An 11,710-nucleotide genomic window follows, 5' to 3' on the forward strand; every position below is an offset into this window, starting at 1 on the left:
ATATATATATATATGATAGCAATGAATAAGCTATATGTTATGAATCATATAACATACATAGGACTACAATACAGTACAATACAATACAAAACAGTCTTTATCTTTAAAAATGAAAATAAATAAAAAACAAACCAGAATTTCTCCTTTAAGCACCTCTGTCGCTCTTTTTCAAGGAAAACATGCCATTACGTTGCCCTAAAACCACAGAAAACCGGTTAAATGAAGAGCGCAGAGCAGTCTCACCAAAAAGGGTGCATTGATCCTGCAGGGTATAGAGCTTGAGCAATGCTCTTTTTCAAATATGGAAATGAGTCAAACAGGGAGCCGGAAGTGGAAGCAAGCAGGGACTGTTAAATCAGAGATCGGAAGAGGTGAGTGGGGGGTTGGGGGAGAACAGGAGAACTGGGAGGCCGACTGAGAATGGATCTGCATCTCATTAGAGGCCTAATGAATTACCTCATCCTCAACCCCCCGGCCCCTCGCTCCTCACCCCGGATGGATGATGTAAGCAGGGGGAAGTGTGTTCTGGGGGAAGTGTGAGGGAGAGGAGCAGACTCACTGGAAGCCCAGAGTAAACACCAGCTGCTGGGATAGAGCCAAAGAGACAGAGGGAGAGACTGTGAACTGTAATGGTGCTCCAAAGTTCTGACTGTCTGGACTTGCTAAAATGTGATGTGTCAAAACAAATTTACTTAAGCCCCTCAGATTCAAGCCTGAGGTGCCAACAAGTGCACTGTATGACAGTGAGCGTTTAGGTTACTGCATGCACGACGAATGTGCTTAGGATTTTCTCGACAGTACCTTTGAATGGCTCACATTGGAGCTGAAACTTGTTTCTGTGTGTGTGTGTGTGTGTGTGTGTGTGTGTGTGTATGTAGGAGTGTCTGAGAGAGGAAAAGAAAGATATGGGTGAGTTATAGCTCGGGATTACATAGTTATTCGGTTTTTAGCTTCACACATTTCTGTTATGTTACAGGGAAATAACATACATAATTTATATATACGTTTGAAATATAAATACTATATAATTTTAAACTATGTGTGTGTGTGTACGTGCATGTGTATATTCTTAAAACAAATTAAATAAACATTTTATATATGTATAGTTATTGCACACACACACACACACACATATTTACATGCATATATAATGTGTGTATATATATAAATTCCCTGTAACATAACAGAAATGCTAAATAATGTCACTGTTTGAGATACTTTATATTACTGCAACAGAATAAATTATGATACAAGTAGTTTATATAATAAATAATGAATAATCATGTGGTAATGTCTGATGTAACATTTGAGTTAAAAACAAAACACTTAGTAGTAAAACTAACAATACAAAACATAGTTCTGAGTGTGGATTCAGATTGAAGCCACTGCAAAATAGCCGATATGTGCACATCTGTTGAACCAAACACCAATTAAATTCTATATCAATTAGGGCTGCACAATTAATCAAATTTCTAATCGCGATTACAATTATGGATGCCACAATTACGTAATCGTTCAAAGTGGCAATTAATCGTTCAAAGTCCACTTATGTTATTCTGCACGCTTAAGATGCGTTTTTTTCTTTCTACATGTTATCTTAAGGGTTTTTCCCATTATTTTAATTTTAGTTTTAGTATAACATTATAATACCATTCATATTTGTACTTTTTTGTAATTTAAAGAAGAAACCAATCTGATGTATAGTTGACATTTAAGGCTTAATACGATAGAAAAGCACTAAACGTTTTTCAGTTAGAGTGTTTTAGCTCGTTTATTTTCATATAAAAATACGGCATGCAGTTGCATCAAACAATGGTATAAACTTCATTCAATGTAAATTGTGATAATCGTAATTAATAATCGCAATCACAATTTCAAGGGAATAATCGACAATTATGATTTTTGTCATAATTGTGCAGCCCTAATATCAATGTGACAAGTTGTGACATTGCTTGACAACTGTAAACAACTCAACTCAATGACAATGATATTTACCATTCAGAGACAACTTTCTTTGCTAAATAGCAGTATCCCACTTCACAACCACAGACACAATGAGATAGGATGACTGCGTGTGGTTTGAACTCAACAGAACGTCCCTTGGGTCTGTAACCACAATACCCCTGCATGTTTTCCTCTAAAGGGCGATCTTCAGAGGAAGTGACAAGGCCATATCTGGCAAGGCCACGGCTGACATGCAGTGATGGATGCCATTCATAACTTCCTGCTCTGTCATGATGCAAGCTGTCATCCTTGGTGACTAGTGCAGTTTGTTAACCATTCAAAGACTTTTCTCATATGAGAGCAACCAATTTCAGCACAAAATTAACATACCTCATACACTATCGTTTGATTAATTTAATGCATTTTTGCTGAATAAAAGTATTAACTTCTTTCAATAAAAAACCCAAACCGGTCCCTACAACCTTGAGAACCAGTATGATTTTGGTAGAAAAAAGAAATCAGAAACCTTCAACCAGTTAAATTTAAAGGGGTCATATGATGCGATTTCAAGTTTTCCTTTCTCTTTGGAGTGTTACAAGCTGATTGTGCATAGATAAGATCCCTGAAGTTGCAAAGACTAAAGTCTCAAAACCAAAGAGATATTCTTTATCAAAGTTAAGACTCTGCCACGCCCCCCTAAAACGGCTCATTCTAACACGCCCCCACATATCTACCCCACTATGTGGAAATATTTGCATAATCCCGCCGCAAATGTGCACGCAAAGAAAGAAGGCATGGTGTCAGTAACCGCAGTTAGTGTTGAAGCAGCCATGTCAAGGAGACGCTGTGTGTTTCTAGGCGAAAGCAAAAGCACTTTATTTAGCCTTCCGAAAGTAGATGCATTTAGGAATCTTTAAGATTACTTACAACAGAACAGCAATGCATTTTATGGACGACCGTTTCGTGAACCTAGGAGAGGAGGTAATGCGGACTTTGCTATGACAATCAGGCGCTTCTGAATCAGCTACTGTTTAGTTATTAGTTTAAGTATTTGCTATTGACCGTTCAAATGCGGAGTTTTGCGCATCGTGTGTGTGAGAAAGAGAGAGAGAGCGCTCGTGTGTGTGTGTGTGTGTGTGTGTGCGTGCGTGCGTGCGTGCGTGCGTGCGTGAGAGAGAGAGAGAGAGAGGGTCACTCACAGTGGAGTCAGCTGTCTTAACCGTGGCTTGTGTACTGCAAACACATACCAGCTTCATCACTGTGTCTGTCACGTGACTCTGTTCCCCTTTCGGGCTGTCTTTGCATTTATTTTGAAAGATGAAGCTCGTGATTATGGTAAGGGGCGTTACATTTCCGACGAGTGCTTGCGGTGTTCGGCCAATCACAGTGCACTGGGTCAGCTGGCCAATCAGAGCGGACTGCGCTTGTCAAAGGAGGGGGCTTTGTAGAAAACGAAGCGTTTGAGAGAGGCGGGGCATAGAGGACCTACAATAATGTACAGTATTTGAAAAATAATGTAAAAAAAAAATAACATTAAAGCATGTCAACATATTCTGTTACACCAAATACACAAAATAATGATCTTTAAAAAAGCATCATATGACCCCTTTAAACCAGTGAAGACCTAAACATAAATTCAAGACAGTCTGGAGATTCTGCTAAACTCAGTGTTTGGATTTCCAACTCCACCCAACAACCATCCCAGCAGCAGAAGTCTAATTATGGGATCCACATACACACCAACCTCAGCACTAAAGCACTTACATGTAATGTGAACGCACTCACACTATGAGCAGGGGAAAACCAGAGCCAAGAGCAAGATCTGCAAACTGAGAGCTAAACTATCACATGGGGAATTAAAAACACGAGGCCTTAGACAAACATTTAGAAATTGGATCAAATCATTTAAATAGTCAATATTCAACCTCAACATGTGGAGACTATTTTGGTTTAGCCAACAAAATGGTCATATGGTTTGAATCAATTGCTAATTTTATGTACTGTTAAGCATCTGTATCTAGCTAATGTAAGCAGTCTGATTTGATGGCTGAAACAAAATATATCAACAATCAAATATTGATCTGAGGTTAAGTCGGCGTCATCATAAAAGCTTGACATCTCCATTAGTGGTTTCTACTAATTCCACCACATTAAGATCTGAGGTTGAATGTACCTTTTGTGTGTAGATCTGAATCACATCATCTTTATAACTTACTGACATTTTTACTTTGTGCTTCATCAAGACTTTACAAACCACACTTGCATGTATCATGTCCCATTTTTCTTCAAAAAAAATTAAAGAAAGTTTGGAATGTATAATATATTGGTAGTATATTGGTTGTCTGGCACATATTAAATATTTTAATTTATTTCTGTTGGTCAATGAATATATATATTGGCTGATATAGGATATTTAATTATACATGCCCATTCCCGCATTTTTACATCTACTACTTTTTCAATGTAATTTAATAACAAACGTTAAATAACGTTAAATAACGTAGGAAGTCGTGGCCTAATGGTTAGAGAGTCGGACTCGTAACCCAAAGGTTGCGGGTTCGAGTCTCGTACCGGCAGGGATTGTAGGTGGGGGGGGAGTGAATGTACAGCGCTCTCTCCCACCTTCAATACCACGACTGAGGTGCCCTTGAGCAAGGCACCGAACCCCCAACTGCTCCCCGGGCGCCGCAGCAAAAATGGCTGCCCACTGCTCCGGGTGTGTGTTCACGGTGTGTGTGTGTTCACTGCTGTGTGTGTGCACTTTGGATGGGATAAATGCAGAGCACTAATTCTGAGTATGGGTCACCATACTTGGCCACATGTCACGTCACTTCACTTCACACTTCACTTCACTAAATGTAATATTTTAGTAAATCTCTAAATGATACAAAGTCATACTGCACAATATAATATTGTGATGCATTTAATTATATTTTTTTAGCAATTTATTTTACATTTGTTGAACAAAATAGTACAAAACTATACAATATTGACCATAACATGAAAATAATTATCAGCTAATCAGTACTGGCCAGGATTTGAACATTTGTGCATCCCTATAGAAATGACATAATGAAACCTGCATGTGAGAAAACAAAACAAAAAAGCTCAATTGAAACTCAGATCACTGTCATTTAGTTGCGTCAGATGGGTTCTGACATTACAGCACAGATCAGCTGACTGTCACTGCATTCCGACTTCTCCATGATATGATCTTCACACCTCCAGTCCTCTCAGAAGAAACAGACTGTAAATCCAACCTTTGATGACATACAGCAGGGCTCAAAGTGCAGTACAGCTGTTATGGACTAAAACTAGGACACATCCAGCCATCAAAACATGAGATTCCCACATAGGGAGAGTAAAACAGGCAAAGGAGTGACAGAGAGGAAATGCCCTCATTGAATTCCAAGGCTTCCTGTGTTTTGATCTCTGAACTTTACACCACCTATGAGATGATATGACAAAGAATGTGGCTTAGGTATTTAAAAGGCACTTAAAGATTCTTCGGAGTGACTTTAAAGTCAGCATGAAATGAAAACTGAAAATGAAATGCATGTTATTGGTTTTAGTTAACAATTCTGCATCCGTTTCATTTTTGACCTTGTAACTCGGAGTCAAAATACACAGCTCAATCTTGAGGTGAAAACAACAAACTTCTCTCTGGCTATATATTCTGGACTTCTCCAATCATTTTCTCTTTCTTACAATTGACTGCAAGCTTACATTAAGATCTGCCTCCATCCAATCAACAACCATCTGATAGAACCAAGTTCCCGCCTAGGCTTGCCGCGATAGACGGTGCTGACGGTGATACCAGTGTTAAGCCGCAACACCGGTTATGTCACTTGCCCACCGCGGCACCGACCCCCACCGTCGTTTTAATTTTTTATAGTAATAAAAATCATTTAGTTCAGTAAAAGAACAGACACTACAATTAAAAACTGAACGCGGCTGCTCAATGCAGCGTGCCGAACGACAGTAGCATCACAGATCAGATTTCATTTCTCCAGTGAGGAGAGTGAGTCAAGAAAAGCGAAGGAAAGCGAGGAAAAGAGGGAACGCCCCCAACCTGCCCCCATGGTGATACCGGTATTACCGGTGTTGTCACACGTCGATTAACCGGTGGGAAAATTTCCTCACCGTCACAACCCTATTCCTGCCCTACTTTTATTTCTTTTTTGATAATCTGTTTCACTCAGACATACATCACCATCAGTCTTTCCCAAAGTAGATAGGACCTATACTTTATATATTTTACCTACATAGAAAAAAAAGCTTGCTAGCTATAAATATGGCTGTTGAGTGAACAGACTTGCCTTAAACTTTGGTCAAACTCTATTGAAATCAATTTGCAAATACAGTATATGGTGCATAGAGTTGCTGTCTCAAAACAGTCACTCATGAGGGTCCATTTTCGGATGTTGTCTTAAAAGGTGCTTAGACAGCAAAACAGCTCACTAAGCTAATGTTTTGGTTGGCGATGTAACTAACATGCACAAATCCACAACCAAAACATTCATAAAGGGCTTAAAACTGTGAAGACTCTAAACACTGAACACGTGACCTGCTTCATCTTATGCATCTTTAAATCTGAGACTAATGAAGTGTGTAGTGAAGCACCAACTAATACACACAAGTGCTTTAGAGCACTCAGAAGAGCTCATTAAAATCAGGAGCAAGTACAGTTTAATTCATTAATAGATAACCTGTATTAAAAGGCCTTTAAAAAAACATCTTAAACCTAAGCTACTTTTCTGGTTTTAGGTGGTCTGAAAGTCAGTTTTCTAAGGGGTTTCGGCACTTTTATGTTGGTCAGGCTGAGAGACCAGCTCAAAACAACCTATATGTAAGACCAGCAAACTAGCTTAGAATCTCCATTTCCCAGAATTCCTTGCATAATCAACAATAAAGCTTTTCCCACCATAAAGCTACTCTAAGCAATCTCTCCCGCCCCAAACTTTTCTGCTTGGCTAACATAAGTGATTATTTTTTGCTTATAGCTGCCACAGAGACAAATGTCATTTTTCAAGAAACCCATTTCAGTGCACTCTGTCAGATAATAGTGACACTTTACATGTGGCCTTCCAACAGTGACCAGATCAGTCCATCGTGTTCTTTTAAAAAGGACAAAGACTTCAGTGTAATGGAGAAAGATGGTGGCAGTGCATTTGGTGTGTGTCCTCTGACATAATCTGGTGCGGATGGATGCCTTTATCCAATCTGAGAGGGACGACGGAAACACGCTGTCCTGCAAGCGCTTCATGTCTGTGATCGTGTTCAGGACTGTGATTTACACCATCTGTGTGCTACACGGGAAAGAAGACCTGACGTGATTCCATCTGTATGCAAGCATGAGCTCTGGAATCTTGTCACACCGTTCCTACCCCGTCCGCTCTCTCCTCAGCTGAACAGAAGACACACATTCAGTGAGGAATGTTTAGCATTCCTAGCACTCAGTGGCCACACCAGAAAACACAGCGCCTGCTGTAAATGGCAAATATGAATGTTGTCTCCGGACTAAGATAGCTCAATTTCTGTCCATATTACAAGACCAACATCAAAATGATGAACTTCAATATCTGACGTTTTAAAGGGATAATTCACCAAAAATAAACAAACAAATAAATAAATATGATAAATTAAGCTATTATTAACTTCTGATCTTCTAATAATCATCTAATTAATCTTCTGATAAACACAAATAATGATTTTCTAATGAAAGCACAGAGATAAATAGGATGGACATCAAGCTTCTCAGTGAATAATGACTTTCATGACTTTTTTCACCCAGAAATGAAACTCACACTCATGCTGTTCCAAACTTGCATGACAACGTTTTTGTGAAAAACAAAAAAATAAATGGGGGGGGGGGTTCTATAATAAACTCAGTGTGGTTGAATATTGTTTTTGACCCCAATGACTTACATTGTGGACAAAATCAAACATTCTTTTGAGTTTTGCAGAAGATAAAAAGCCATAAAGGTTTGTATGAAGCCCCTAAAGGGGTATGATGGGGGGGGAAATGGGTATGATGGGGGAAAAAATAAAAGAAATGAGAGGTAAAACTCAATTTCAATGCTTTGTGGTCTCTCATAAAAAAAAAAATTGGGCTCCCCCAAGGAATTTTTTATCGTTTGCAAAACTTTTGAGATGGAAACAATAATATGAGATATTGAAATATGAAATAATGTGCTATATGAACATATATTTGTTAGTTTCTGATGGGAACTTTTGCTAGGGAACGCAAAATGCTTTGTGAGTCAATGCAAGTTTCTGCGGGAACTATTTTTAATAATCTATTTTTACTTTTTTCCCCTTAGCATCTCTATAGGTTTGGAATGACATTAAGGTGAATATATGATGACAGAATGTTCATTTTTGGGTGAACTATAATCACTTTTCCCAACCATTGTAAACTGGAAACTGCAGCATATTTGTTATGTAGTGACAAAATATTACCACAGCTACACAGAGGATTTACCAGATTCTTTATTCAATGCAAACTTTTGTATGTATTGTTGGAAGCAAAATGAATACATACTGTAAACCATAGGTGACGTGCAATATTTTTGAGGTCATGCAAATTGGATTATCAAGAGTCAAGCATTCCTATTATGAACAAAGAAAGAAAAAAATCAAAATCTATATTTAGAAAGAATCTGGAGTACAGTATGTGGCCTCCAAAATCCTTTTCCTTCACATTTCCTTGCCATTTTCTGGGTCTGACAAAATTGTATTCTTCCAAGAGGATTAATTACTCCAGAGACACATTTTCTAGGCCAGATTTGATGCAGTAGAGAGAACCGCATCTATTCCTCAGGCTGAATGTGCTTCAGTTACCACTGGTGCATGTGTGTGTGTATGTGTGTGTGTGTGTGAGTATTGAAGCTTGTGGTTGGGATTTATAAAATTGGATCACTTGATTGTTACAAGCCAATTAAACACAACCCCCTGTAGGCTGTCGATACTCATTTAAAAACATCTGTATGAAGCCAAGGTAAAATTTCCCACCACTTCAAAAAAGGAACTAATGTGCCAACTGCCTAATGGGATACCATGTTATCTTAATTTAGTGTACAGTATATTTTCCAAAGTTGTGGTTTCTTCATTCTGTTACAAAGTCATTTGTTGTCATCCCAAAAATGGGGTCCTTTGCTGTTACATAAGAGCCTGTTGGTACAGGGTTTTGAAACTGAATGATATTGTTTCACAGGCGTGACAGAGAGGGGTGTGTGTGTGTATAAGAATGTGTGTTGGGGGTTGCTACATGTTACACAACAGAAACTGGCCCCTGTGTCAGTCTGACAAACTCTTTAGCCTCAACAGAACTGACATGGACACAACGATTAAAACGGTTTCCTAGAAACACCAATTCTTTCACTTAAAATGATGCATAATGAAAAAAATATATAATGTCATGGATCATGCTCCCAAATACAAAGCTTTTTTGTGCACTAGCCTGAACAAATTTATTCTATGATTTTTATTTTCTTGAAGGTATTACTCAAAATGTCATTTAGCCACACTGCAAAAGATTTTTGATATTTTATTAACATAGACTTGTTTACATAGAATGCTATTAAACAGATTGAATTGCCCAGAACAGCTGAATGACATATTTTGACAAATATACTATTTCAAATGGATATCCATTTACTAACAGCAACCAACATTTATTAATCACAATAAAAACTGGCACATTCTCAGCAACAAGAACACACAGACCTTGACATGTTTAATGTTCTGTTGAAACCTGAACACCATGGTGCTTGGATTATCATGAATAAAAAAAGTCAACACTGCTTTAATAAGTAATAAAACATTGCTGAAAACAGTTCTCTTTGCACTTTATTTACTTTCAAAATAGTAAATTGTCTGAAATAACGATAGGCTCATTAATCAGACAATATTTGGTCCAAAAAAAATTGAGATTTTTTTCCAAATCTGGCTATTTGTTTTAGCAAATCTTAAGTAAATGTGTAAAATAAGCATTTATTTAAATAAATTTCATTCACGGTCAGTAATTAGTATATTTTAAAATAAAGATCAACATTATTGTGATTAGAAATCAGTCAACCACTCATTTCAATTCTTATTAGTTACCTTTCAATCTATAAGCAAACCAACTAAAGGAGTAAAATGGGTCATTAAAGTGGCGATTAATTAGTGTTCAGTGAAGCCGTTTTATTGAATGCAATGAATCTTAATGATTCAAGCACACTAGAGATCGATTCTCAGGTTAGCAAAGGGAGAATATAACGAAAGACAGCCAAACAGTGCAGACAGCTGGGGGTGTAAAACGAAAGGCGGGAGGAACCGAGCAGCACTCGTGCCTGAATGCAGATCTAAAGAAAAGAGAGATTAGAAGATGCTCTTCAAAAGTCCTGACAGGGCAGAACTCAAAAGAGCTGAAAACACCTCAGGCTCCCATTCAGGGCAAGTTATTAACATTGAGAACTTAAATTTACTTTCTGTTTTCTCTCAAACAATTGAATAATGGGCTCCTAAGTGTGTGCTAGCATGCAACGTGTCTTGTTTGTATTTGGCATAAAACGAAAGGACAACGAAAGGTGATTAATCAGTCTAAAGGCACAAACCGAGCCCTTCTATGAAGGATAAAAAGAAAGTTAATGAGTAACAGTCGACAGTGAATGAAGTCCTCAATGCAAAGGACTCAAAAACACAAAAGCAGCATCTTGTTCAGGTTCTGAGAAAGAAACTCAAATCCATTTTAGGACAAAATGTTCAGTTTGAAAGTTTTGCAAGTGACTATACTGTATAGTCTTTAAGTGTTTTAACAAAGTCTCAAGGATATTTACTCATAGGAATGATCCTCATACAGAGACCAGTCACTAGGACAAGAAATGACACATCTGCAACAAATGAATGACAAAGTCCAATTACTTCTGAATGGCTTTTAGTTACCATAATCACCAACCCCTCCAAAACACTGCAGAGTATCACCATACCACAATTTGATGAAGAACAGACCAGTGCTCTGCTCAGTTATAAGTAGGGATGCACCGATACCGATACTGGTATCGGTATATGACCAGGATCGGGATTGATCTCCTCCAGCATGAAGCCAAAAGAAAGCACAAAAAGGAAGCAACACCTTATGATGCTGCAGGAGGGTTCCATGTCACATAACAAACCCTCCTAATCAGAAGCAACAGCCAAACCCCAAGACATAAATATTCACTCTGTCTTCTCAGCAGATCCATTAAATCACTGTAATTTGAGTTGAGAAATAGACAACTGTCATGTTACTGTATATTCATGCTTATCAGGACTAGGGATGCAGCGATTAACCGGTTTCGCGATTAACCGCACGACGTGAAGGCAAGAACCCCCTGACGCGAAGCTACAGCTCGTTAGCTCAGCATTCTGCCCGCTTCAGATCAGAAAGAGATTAAATAGTGCGGTAAGATCACATTTATTTATCATATGAATTATTATAAAGATTAGGGATGCACCGATACCGATACAGGTATCGGGCCCGATACTGCGCTGTACATGTAAGTAATTAATATAATGTTAAACATTCAATATTCACGCCTGTATAGCGGATGTGCCCGAGCTGATAAGCAGAGCGCGCTGAGTGGATTGAACGCGCGGCAGCACAGATGCGCGAGCTTGTCGAGTGAATATCTCACAGACATCACTGGAAAGTTTGTAGTTCGGTCGGATATGTCAAAAGCAAGTAAGTAAAACAATGCACAAGTTACTAAAGTTATTTGACGGTAAGGAGAGCGAGAGAGAG

General features: G+C 38.3%; 1 protein-coding gene across 8 annotated transcripts in view; it reads right to left on the minus strand.

Annotated features, from left to right (window-relative positions):
- The window catches only part of LOC107705598 (MAP7 domain-containing protein 1-like), a 45,952-nt gene that overhangs the window by 31,844 nt on the left and 2,398 nt on the right, over nucleotides 1–11,710 (minus strand). Inside the window, exon 1 of one of the 8 annotated variants that reach the window (XM_016509018.1) lies at nucleotides 133–185. The exons of the other annotated variants lie outside the window; for them this stretch is intronic. The gene's annotated coding sequence lies outside the window, so the exon portion shown is untranslated. Of the gene's footprint in view, nucleotides 1–132; nucleotides 186–11,710 lie in introns of those variants that run through there. 8 annotated transcript variants of the gene reach the window in all.

The sequence above is a fragment of the Sinocyclocheilus rhinocerous genome, unplaced genomic scaffold (genome assembly GCF_001515625.1).
Source record: "Sinocyclocheilus rhinocerous isolate Xijiao unplaced genomic scaffold, SAMN03320098_v1.1 scaffold222, whole genome shotgun sequence".
Classification (NCBI taxonomy): Eukaryota; Metazoa; Chordata; class Actinopteri; order Cypriniformes; family Cyprinidae; genus Sinocyclocheilus; species Sinocyclocheilus rhinocerous.